Source organism: Sarcophilus harrisii, chromosome 5 (assembly GCF_902635505.1).
Source record: "Sarcophilus harrisii chromosome 5, mSarHar1.11, whole genome shotgun sequence".
Lineage (NCBI taxonomy): Eukaryota > Metazoa > Chordata > Mammalia > Dasyuromorphia > Dasyuridae > Sarcophilus > Sarcophilus harrisii.
This window is the reverse complement of record NC_045430.1, coordinates 19,840,072-19,852,778: the sequence shown is the minus strand read 5'-3', so window position 1 is coordinate 19,852,778 and position 12,707 is coordinate 19,840,072.

The window sequence follows — 12,707 nt, the reverse complement described above, 5'->3', positions numbered from 1 at the left end:
CCCAGCAAAAGAACTCTGGGAGATGACTAAAAACCATTACATTGAATTCCCAATCCCTATATTTATGCCCACCTGCATTTTTGATTTCCTTCACAAGCTAATTGTACAATATTTCAGAGTCTGATTCTTTTTGTACAGCAAAATAACGGTTTGGTCATGTATACTTATTGTGTATCTAATTTATATTTTAATATATTTAACATCTACTGGTCATGCTGCCATCTAGGGGAGGGGGGGGTAAGAGGTGAAAAATTGGAACAAGAGGTTTGGCAATTGTTAATGCTGTAAAGTTACCCATGCATATATCCTGTAAATAAAAGGCTATTAAATAAAAATTTAAAAAATAGAAAAAAAAAGACTTAGTATTCCGAATTTTTCTCACTTGCAAGACAATCTGATATAGGTTAAATGTGTGCAGTTCTTTTAAATATATTTCCACATTTGTCATGTAATGAAAGAAAAAAAATTAAAGAAAAATCAGACCAAATATCCCTCTCATCTTTAAATCATCTGTTGGTGTTATGAACTGATCCAAACATTCTGGAGAACAATTTGAAATTGTAGGCTAAGGGCTATAAAACTGTGCATATCCTTTGACCCAGCAATACCACTCTTAAGTCTATATCCCAAAAAGATTTTTAAAAAGGGGGGGGGGATGTATATGTACACAAATATTTATAGCAGCTCTTTTTGGAATGGCAAAGAATTGGGAAATGAAGGGATGTCCATCAATTGGGGAATGGCTGAACAAGGAGTTGGTGTATGATTGTGATAGAATACTATTTTGCTATAAATAATGACAAGCAGAATGATTTCAGGAAAAAATCTGGGAAGACTTATATGAACCGATGCAAAGTGAATTGAGCAGAACCTGCAGAATATTGATCACAATAACAGAACTATTGTATTATAATCGATTGTGAATGACTTCGCTATTCTGATCAATACAATGATCCAAGACAATTTAGAAAGATTTATAATGAAAAATGCTATCCACTTCCAGAGGAAAACTGATGGAGTCTGAGTACAGATTGAAGCAGTTTTTATCACTTTATTCTTCTTGCCTTTTTTCTTGGCAATGTGGCTAGTAAAGAAAGCTATTTTGCATGGTTTCACATATGTAATTGATATCACAATTCTTAACTTTTCAATGGGGAGGGGCAAAAGGGAGAGAATTCAGAACTCAAAAAAAATTTTTGATGAATGTTAAAAATAAATGATTTTAAAAAGATAAGGTGCTGCTTTTCATTTCAATATGATGTTCCCATGGATCTGTTATTTCAAATGAGTCATCCCTCCACCAGAGCAGATGGTAACCCAGGCCATCCCGGCTCATCTCTGTGATTTTTGTCTGGGGCTTCCAAAAAATCTTCTATGGAAGATTTATCTACCCAAATGCTGGTGGCCTTTCTATCAGTTAAAAACATATATGTGGTTTTCCTTCTCTCTTGTTCTGTGACTGGCTATTATCTAGAGAAGCAATCCACATGGAAACAGCTTCTGACGCTCTGCTCACCATCAAAGTTCTTGGCCTTGTCAAATGGTTTAACATCAAAAATAGACATGGATATTTCAACATATTTAACATGTATTGGACTACAAGCCAGCTACGGGAAGGGATGGGGGGAAGGAAGGGAAAATGTGGAACAGAAGGTTTTACAAGGGTCGGTGTTGGAAAAATTACCCATGCGTATGTTTTTTGTTTGTTTGTTTTAATTATTATAGCTTTTTATTTACAAGACACATGCATGGGTAATTTTTCAGCATTGACAATTGCAAAACCTTTTGTTCCAACTTTTTCCCTCCTTCCCCCCCACTCCCTCCCCCAGATGGCAGGTTGACCAATACATGTTAAATATGTTAAAGTATAAATTAAATACAATATAAGTATACATGTCCATACAATTATTTTCCATGCATATGTTTTGAAAATAAAAAACTTTAATAAAAAATAGACATGGAATCCTTCCTATAGAAATGAAAAAGACATTTGATCCGGACCATTGGACCCTTCTATCTGCTATGTTTTCTGTCCCATGTTACAGTGGCTCTTAAACTTCAGTCTATGAAGTTGTAAGTGTATACACACATATGTGTATGTATGTATATATATATATATATACATACATACACATATGTGTGTTTAATTGTGTTTCAATGGACAACTAATTGACACAGTGGATAGAGAACTGGACTTGGAATTAGAAAGACTCATTTTCGTCACTTCAAATCTGACCTCAGACACTTGCTAGCTTTGTGACCCTAAGTAAGTCACTTCTTACTTTGTCTCAGTTTTCCCAGCTGAAAACCTAGCTGGAGAAGGAAATGGCAAACCACTCCAGCATCTTTGCCAAGAAAACCCTAAATGGGGTTACAGAAAGTAGGACATGAGTAAATAACAAAAGCTGCATTTCAACATCATGGATTTCCTTTGAACTGAATGTATTTTATCCATTTAAAACTTTGTTCTGGCCCAGAAAAAACTTAAGAAACCCTACCCTGTTAGAGCCTAAGTTCCCTGAAAAACGCGACTATTTTGCTTTCAGGTCCACTCTCTCTACTGTCCATCTCTGTCCATCAATGATCATTGAGGTCATCTTCCAACTCTGATCTCTGTGAATCAGAAAGTGTCTGATCTCAAATCTTGTGTAAGGGGAGCTTGTATGATTTAAGGTGAGTTATGTCATCATCCCAGCCATCCATCTGTAAAATGGGCGTATTTGGAGAGTACTTGGATCAAACAGTTTCCAGCTTCCTTTTGCACGTTGTCTCTCCACTCCCATTAGATTGCAAAATCCTTGAGAGCAGGGTCTGTGTTTTTTATTATTTATATCCCTAGTATTTAGCAGAGCTCCTGGCACAAAAACATGAACTTAACCAACATTTATTGAATGAAATTGAAAGCTTCATGTAAATAAAGCTATGTGTGAAGTATATATATATATACTAAATAGCCACTGGGTGGCAGGCTTTGGTAAGCTAAATCTTCCATTCACTCCCTCACGGGACAGACGTCTACTCCAATGGGCTGGGAAAATTCATTTTCTATTTGAAAAAGGGAGTAACCATGTTTAAGGAAGCAGGTCCAGGGCCATCCCTTAGAGAGACATGGGATGATAATAGTAACAACCACTACCGTCGATACAATAATAGCTAGTCTTAATGTAACATTTTAATTTTTGTGCTATTAATAAATGTACTATCTTTTGACCCTCACGATAACCTTGTACTATGATTATACCCATTTTGCAGATGAGAAAACCGAGACAGCAGTTAAATGACTTGTTGAGAGTTACACACATAGTAAATGTCTAAGATGAAATTTGAATTCAGTTCTCCTGAATCCAAGTACCAAGATTTTTTAAAAACAGATAAACTGTTTAACAGATAAAATGTGTTTTAAGGGGGTTTCCCTAGTAAATTTATTTGTTTTTAATATACATTGTTTTATGAATCATGTTGGGAGAGAAAAATTAGAGCAAAAGGGAAAAACCATGGGAGAGAGTAAAAAAAACAGAAAAAAGAAATGAATATAGCATGTGTTGATTTATATTCATTCAGTCTCTTTAGTTCTTTTTCTGGATGCAGATGGCATTTTCTGTCTAACGCCTATTGGGATTGTTTTGGAAGGTAAAATGTTTTTTAATGATAAACTCAGGATAAATTAAACATCAGGTGCACTTTAGAGAGAGAAAAGAAGGCAAAAAGGTCACTTGCAAGGCTGGGAGTAAAAGCCCAATATCAAGAAATCAGGGAGCTTGAAAAGCTGAGATGGCAAAACAAAATGGTGCAAGCAATAGTCAAGTGCCCATTGACGTCACCAAATTGGAATAAAAACTAATATCAAGCCAATATGTACTTATTATATCTTTTACTATGGTCCAAAGCACCATAATAAACAATAGACATACAAAGCAAAGCAAAAATAGTCACTGCCCTCAAGATGCTTCCACTCTAGGAAGATAGTATATACAATGCAAAATATATTCAGGATAACTTAGAGATGATGTTATCAGAAGGGAAGATGGAACCTACCTCAAAGGGTGACTATTTCAAAATGTTTTATAAACCTTACTCATGTAAAACATGAGTTTTTAATCCTTTCATTACGGTGAGATTTGCATTTGTAATTTCACTGTGTAGGGAATTACCAGCAAGGAAATACTCTCTACTAAGGCACAATCATAGATTGTAGCTTTAGAGTTGCCTGGATCACTGGGAGATGAAGGGATCACATAGAGTCCAGGGTCACACAGAGAATAAGCTAGCCTATTATCCACTAAAAAAGAGATTATTTGGCCTTCTTCTCCCTGCCCCTCCCTTCTTTTTCTCCTTCCCTTTCTTTGTCTTACTTGGTCATTGTTTGAACTCTGATTAGCTCAAAGTGAATGTAAATAACAGTGAATTCTGTTTTGGCCAGAATCCTAAGAGTATTCCGCTCTCAGACTAAATTTTTTTTTAATTAGGTAAAAGAGGTCATTCTTTGCCTCATTTCTTACCTAGCCATAATCACTAAGTGGGTGTTGCCTCCAAGACCTGTTGAAGTCCTTAGCTTAAAAAAGCTATGATCTCCACTGCATCCAGGACCACTGGACCCAAATGGTTCTGGAGGAGAAAGTAAAGCTGATGACTTTACACAGTCCTCCCTTACTTTAACTCAACTTCATGTCAGAGCATCATCTCTCTGATGACATGTCCTTGAAGGCAGGAACCTAATGTCATGTCCTTTAAAAACAAAGGACAAACACCTCTGTAAGTAGGAGCTACCCCATCTTTTCAGGCCTTCTGAAATCAGTTCATCATTTTTATAGAACAATAATATTCCACTATCTTCATATAACCCAACTGGTTCAGCCATTCCACAATTGATGGACACCTACTCATTTTCCAATTCTTTGTAACCACAAAAAGACCTGCTAGTGTAGACACTTAATGAATCTCACCCACTTTAACTCAAAGCCCCCAAGCTCAAAAAAGATATACCAGTTTTAACCTTCTCATAGCACAGATAATACCTAACCTAATTCATTATTGTTATTTATTAATATTATTGTAGAATATTAATCAAATTAAAATATATTATATATCATTAGCATGTTGTTATACTGTCCATATTATTTATTATATTAATTTGCCATGATGTAATAATGGTAATGATAATATTGATATTTTGAGTGAATTGGGTTTAGAATGAGAAAGGTCTGACTTCAAATTTGGTCTCTAATGCTTGTGTGTGATCTCAGGGCCACTTAACCTTGGTTTATGTCAGGTTTATCTAAGCCACTTAACCTTGGTTTATCTCAGTTTCCTCATCTATAAAATAACACCCACCTCTAAGGTTGTTGTGAGGAGCAAATGAAGTAATACTAACACACAGTAAGCACTATATAAATGTTGGCTGATATCTTCATTATCATAATAATGATATTCATGGTCATCATTATCTTCATAATCATAATGAAAGACATTGGTAGAAAAGTGCAGTGTTATCAAACTCAAATAGAACCAGATTCCTATACATATCGACTTAAAAAACTATATATTGAAAACATTATGTTGTATTATATTTTATATACATATTATATTATATATGTGTATATATTATATTTCTGTTTTTTACTTTGTTAAACATTTCCCAATTACATTTCAGTTTGGTTTCTCCAGTCAACCACACTCAGGAATTTTGGGTTAAAGGGTAGAAAACTGACCTCCAAATGAAGATCCCTGGGACCTTGAGTAAGATTTGACTTCTCAATGTCCAAGTCACCTTTCTATGACTCACTTGCAAAGGAGTCCTGACCTGCATTGGGAGAGAGAGTTTCTTCTCCTGGAAGTTCCCTCTATCAGTGGAATCACAGCTCTAGTTCCTATCCATAATAATAATAATAATATTAATAATAATAAAAATCATGTCCACATGGCCCAGGGAAGAGTTAGCCTTGTGGTTCAAGGAAGCTGGGTTCAAGAGAACTGTGTGATCCTAACCAAGCTAGAGGGCTTGACAATCTGTATCAACGGAGAGCTTTAGCACACCAGGAGTTCCCTGACACCAGTGAATCACAGGTTCACACCATTACTTTCAGGATCATTGAAAATGAAAGTGATTCAGTGCAATGTGTGAATGATGTCTGTGATGGAAATAGAACCAAAATGGCTGATAAACAGGTGATAATGAAGAGAAGTTGGGAAATCCCAATAGAGCAGCTAGATGCCCTCCATGAGTTCCAAATGAACTCACCCTGAAGGCCTTAGAGAACTAAAAGGTGTGATGGATTGCTGAGTCACCAGCATCCACATCTGAAAGAGGATGATTAATAGGGGAGATACACTAGGACTGGAAAAGGGCAAATGTTTTGATTTTCCAAAAAGGGAAGTGTTATTCCCTTTAATAATAATTAACATTATCAATTAATAAAAATAACCATTTATTAAGTGGCTCCTGTATGTCAGAAATTGTAAGTGCTAGAAATACAAAGACTAGAATGTAGCAGTCCTTGTCTGCCCTCAAGGAGCTTATATTCTTAGCAGGAGAAAAAAGATATACAAGTAAATTTCAAGAATATACAATGAAAATTTCATTTCTGTAATTTAATCATTAAAGTCTTGGTTAATGGCCCCTAGAAAAGAAATATTGACTACAAAGAACCAGCATCACTTCTTCAGTGAGACACCCCCTAACTATTTCCTTTTGGACCATTACTAAAATGACAAATAAAAGGAATTCTGTTCTTTGATTTGGCAAAAGTTTTGGTAAGCATCAAAATACCTTGTTCTTATTGGAAAGATGGAAAGATACAGCTGTGTTGGCAATGTAATTAGATGGATTTGTAACTATTTGAGTGACTGGACTTAAAGTAATCCCCACTCCATGCATTTTCACTGGCCATAATCTATACCTGGCATTCTTTCCTTCCTGCCTTCAGCCTCCTGGCTTATTTCAAATACCAGCAAAAATTCTACCTTTGATGAGAAGCCTCTACCCTCCTCATTAATTAGTTAGTATTTTCCCTCTCCAGTGGTTTATTATTTCCAATTTATCACATCTTTATCTCTTTTGTATACAATTGTTTTCATGTGATCACTTTATAGGACTGGGAGTTCCTTGAGAGTAGGAACTACTATTTGCCTTTCTTTTATACCTCCAATACCTAGCACAGTACTAGCATGTTGTAGACATTTAATAAGTGCTTGCTGACTTGACTGTAATGGTTCGATGTCTGTAACTAGAATTCTCCACAGAATGCCAAGGGATCTGTGCTTACTTAATAAGACATAGACAGTCTGCTTATCAAAATGACATATGACACAAAGGTGCAAAGGATAGCAAGTTCCTTCCACTAGTCCAAGCTAACAAATTGGATGACAGGATTTATAAAGATCTTGACAAAATAAGGCATCCGCACTCACACTTTTTGGTCCTAGGAACCCTATGCACTCTTACAAATTACCGAGGATCCCATAATGTGAAGCATAGACTATTGTTATAATTATTGTTTGTCCTCCGTTCTCACAAAGGACTGTGACTTCAGACAGTTGATTCCATGATATTCAAGTATATTGGACTGAAGTGAAGGAGGACTGGGCAAAGTCACCATTCTCACGTTTTCCTCCAGAGCCATCTGCGTCCAGTGGCCAGATAGAAATACAGTTTAACAACTGGAGATGGCCCTTAGGAGGATGAATGGATAGATAAATAGATAGGTGGATAGACAGACAGACAGACAGACAGATAGATCATGGATAAATAGGGCGATAGATGAGGAGATGAATAGATGGATAAAGATATAAGGAGAACAGAGATAGAGGCAAAGAGAGAAACAGAGGGAAAGGAAAGGAAAGGGAAAGGGAAAGAGATGTTAACCATTAGAAATATCTCAATCAATCATTATTGATTAGAGAAATGTATATTAAAACAATTCTGAGGTACCACCTCACATCACTCAAATTGACTAAGATGACAGGAAAAGATCATGATAAATGTTGGAGAAGAGCATGTGGAAAAACTGGGACACTAATGCATTGTTAGTGGAGCTGTGAAATGATCCAACCATTCTGGAGAGCAATCTGTAAACTAAGCTTAAAGGGTTATAAAACTGTGCATACCCTTTGACTGAGTCTGTATCCTAAGGAAATCATAAAGGAGGGGAAAGGACCCACGTGTGCAAAAATGCAACAGCTCTTTTTGTGGAAGCAAAGAATTGGAAAATGAGTAGATGCTCATCAATTGGGGAATGGCTCAATAAGTTACGGTATATGAAGGTAATGGAATATTATTGTTCTATTAAAAAGGATGAGAAAGCTGATTTTAGAAAGGCCTGGAAAGAATTACACGAACAGCTGAGCGAAACAAGGAGGACCAGAAATACATCATACACAATAACAGCAAGACTGTGCAACAATCTACTATGAAAGGCTTAGTTCTTTTCACTGGTTCAGTGATCCAAAGCAATCCTAATAGACTTAGAACAGAAAATGCCATCTGCATCCAGAAAAAGAACTAAAGAGACTGAATATAAATCAACACATGCTATGTTCACTTTTATCTGTGTTTTAAATTCTCCCGTGGTTTTTCCTTTTTGCTCTGATTTTTCTCTCCCAACATGATTCATAAACCAATGTGTATTAAAAATAAATTTACTAGAAATAAATCTTAGTATTATTATGAAAGTAGCTTTGACTCTGAAGTTCCCTGAAAAGCTTTCAGGGATCCTCAGGATCCCTGGATCACACTTTGAGGAATAAAGCCTTAGCTGAATCTAATGTAATGAAATTCAGTGGGGATAAATGTAAAGTTTTACACTTGTATTCAAAAAATCATTTTCACAAGAATGGGAAGACATGGCTAAATAACAGTTTATCTGAAAAAGATCTCATGATTTAATTTAATAGATTAAAATCTAATTATGAATTATTATGAATGTGAAGTTTCTGATGATTAGGAATGAAAGATGACAGCCAAAAATGCTAATGTAATTTTGGGCAGCATTGAAAAGCACTGATGCAAGAATGCAATGATTGTGTCTCTGTGCTCTACCACAGTCAGACCATTTGGAGAGTATAAGCTCATTTCTGCACATCACCAATGAAGAAGAATATCAAGAATCTGGCCGAGTATTCAGATGAAGACAGATCTTCTGGTGAAGGGCCTTGGGTCCACTTCAGAAAAGAATCAGTTGAAGGAAATTAGAATTAACATTCCCATTAAACCTAGAGAAGAGCCCTATATGGGCTAAATGCAAAGGCATTTGAATGACTTGGGTGTGAAATGTATCATTAGATTTCTTCCTTTTGGGTCCCAAAGGATAGAACCAAGAACTTCGGATAGGAAATCCAAAAAGGCAAATCATCGTTTTATGTCAGGAAAAACTTGGTGAAAACAAGATCCGGCCAAAAGTGGGATGGGCTCTCAAGAGTTCCCCGTTCTTGGGGATCTTCAAGCAAGGGCTAAAAATGCCCTTGGCAGATGTGTTCTTGTGAGGATTCCTTCTCGAGTATGGGGTATACAACCAAAAACACTTCCAAATCTAAAATCCTGTGATGTTGGAAGATTAGGAGATGGGGTCCAGATTAACCAGAACATTGAGTTTGTAAAGAACAGAAATCTGAAATAAGACTAAAAAGGTAAGGTCTTGGAAGCCAGAATGTTGAGGGCCTGAAATGTCATGTTGGGGAATTTATATTTTACTCCATGTTACCTTTAAGAAGTGGGGATCAACTGATGACTGCAGAGGATCACTATAACAAGTGATGACATTTATTAGAATTGTTGTGAGGATCAAATGAGATCATATTTGTAAATTTCTAAGCACAGTGCCTGGCATGTAGCAGGTGCTTAATAAATGCTTATTTTCTCCTTTCCCTTCCAGGGAAAAGGTGAAGGGGATGAGGTAATTTGGGTTCGTATTAATTGATTTTGTTATTTGTCCTTCCTTCTTGAAGAGGACCATGACAATCAGGAAGGTGATTTAAGAGAGGAAGGGCTGTGCAAAGTTTTCAGTGAAAAGAATTTGGCTGGGGGAGATGGTATAGAGGTAGAATTGATCATTGATTTTATAAGGGAGAGAAAAGAATCAAAGATGAGTACAGATTATGGACTTGGGTGACTGGGTGGATGCTAGGACATCTGAAGGAGAGACAAATTTCAAAGGATGATTTTTTTTGTTTTAAAATAACTTTTTATTTTCAAAATATATGCAGATCAACCTTCACTCTTGCAAAATCTAGTGTTCTAAATTTTTCTCCTTCCCTTCCTCCTACCCCTTCCCCTAGACAGCAAGTAATCCAATATATGTTAAATATGTGCAGTTCTTCTCTATATAGTTTTATTTTTTTTTTTTCTTTTTTGCTGAGGCAATTGGGGTTAAGTGACTTGCCTAGTGTCACACAGCTAGGAAATGTTAAGTGTCTGAGGCCAGATTTGAACTTGGGTCCTTCTGACTTCAGGGCTGACGCTCTATCCACTGCAATGATAGCTTTTTTTAAGGGTCTGACAGTTGATCATCCTCACGGATTGGTAGTTCATTTATTTATCTGGAGAGGCCATCCAAGATATATGACTTGTCCAGAGTCATACAAGTGTCAAGTGCTTGAGGTTGGATTTTAACTCGGGTCCTTATGACCAATTCTGATGCTCTACTCACTGTTCCACCTTTTCCTGCTCCTTCAAAAGATCATGATTTTGAGACGTTTCTGGGATGTCCACAAGGCAATGACTGGAATTGAGGAGGGCGACTGAGGCTGAATATTTAGATTTAAGGAAGTCATCTGCCTGGATACTTAATTGAAACCCTAGGAACTATATTTTAGAAAGAGTGCTAAGAGGGGCAGTTAAATGGCATAGTGGACAGAGTGGATTAGAAGGATCTGAGTTCAAGTTTGACCTCAGACACTTACACTTGCTAGCTTTGTGATCCTGGGCAAGTCTTTGAACCCCAAAATAAAGTACTAAGTCTAGAGTCAGGGTTAATCGCATCAGTCATGAGCATTACAAAGATGCTATAGTTGCCTCATCAGTAAAATTAATAGACTCAGGTCGGAAGGAACTAATTCATCCGGCCTCAAACACTTAACACTTGCTGGCTGTGTGACCCTGGGCAAGTCACTTAATCCCAATTGCCTCCAAAATAATAATACACTTCATATTCAGTATTGTGAAATCACATGATCTTACATGTAAAACATGTTTGCTATTAGAGCATCTATGCTGTTGCATGACATTCTGAGAAATTGGTACTCACTTGGCAAGCATTTATCTTGTGCTTACTGTATTCATGGAGGTGTAATGGGCACTGAACGGGTCAGAGAAGAGTAGAAAATGTGTTCCCTTCCCTTGAGCTTCCTACAAGATCAGGCAAATGCAATATGTGCAAATAATCACACAGCACATGTTACATGTTTATAGTTACATGCATGTATATAAACACATGTAGCACATGCCTGCAAAGTATTTAGATTATATGTATGTTATATAATGTACATGTTACATATTATATACACACACATATGCTTAAAACTGAAGAGTTCTGGGAAACTGAGTAAGAATTCTGAGAAACTATATATGTACACCCTGGCTCTTTCAAACTAATTTGTGTATATTTGCCTGACCTTTCTCTTTCTCCTGGACCCTGGACCCCTACCCCATTACTTGTGTCCGAGTCTTTATGACATCATTTGGGTTTTTTGGCAAAGATACTGGAATCACTTCTCATTTCCTTTTCCAATTCATTCTGCGGAGGGGGAAACTGAGACAAATAAGAGTAGAGGGACTTACCTAGGGTCACAAGCTAGTAAGTGTCCGAGAACAGTCACCATGGATTCAAAATCCCATTTGTGACACACACCGACTGGGGACCCTGGATAACTAAGTGTCATGGGACAGTCACAATTTATATCTGACCTCAGACTCCTCATTTGTAAAATGGGCATAATAACAGCACCTGCCCCTCAGGATTGCTGAAGGATCCAAGATATAAATGTCAGCCATTATGATTATTAGCAAGGAAAATTTTAAAGAAAGGGTGCCTACCTACCTTAGTAAAGAGAGTTTCCTCACCTGGGATTCCCCCAAACCAATAAAATCACAAGTCTGATCTCTATCCCTACTGTGTCAGTGACCACGTCAGGCAAGGAAGATACAAAAAGTCAAAACAACAAAAAGTCCTTGTTCTGGTTTACTTTCTCCTGAGTGGCAAAATGTAGAACAGTTTGCCAGGAACTTTGGGGAGTAGGGAGCCCCACTTGGAAGCATCTCCCAAGGAAACTGGTTGGAAACTTGTAGGAAGCTCCCAATTCTCATTGGAGATGAAGATGTGCATCGGAAATGCAGAACATGGGGGCCTTCAAATACCTGGCTAAAGAGTTTGTATTTTGCAGGAATAATGTGAACAATTCTGGGTTCAGAACTGGCTCAGCTACCGCCTCAGTTTCCTCATCTGTAAAATAGGTGGATTGGACAATATAAGGTTTCTTGCAGCTCTAACCCTATAATCCTCAGTGAGAGGGTCCTCCCAGGTGAGGAACCTCCCTCTACTAGTATAGATTAATGACTGTTCAAAATATGGTCTTAGATCAGGGGTTCTTAATGTTTTTGTGTGTCGTGGACTTCTTGGGACCTGTGTAAGGTTCGAACCTTCTTTCAGAATGCCTTTAAAAGCATAGTTTAAACTATGGAGCATTACAAAATAAATAAATTTTGGTGAAATTAGGGC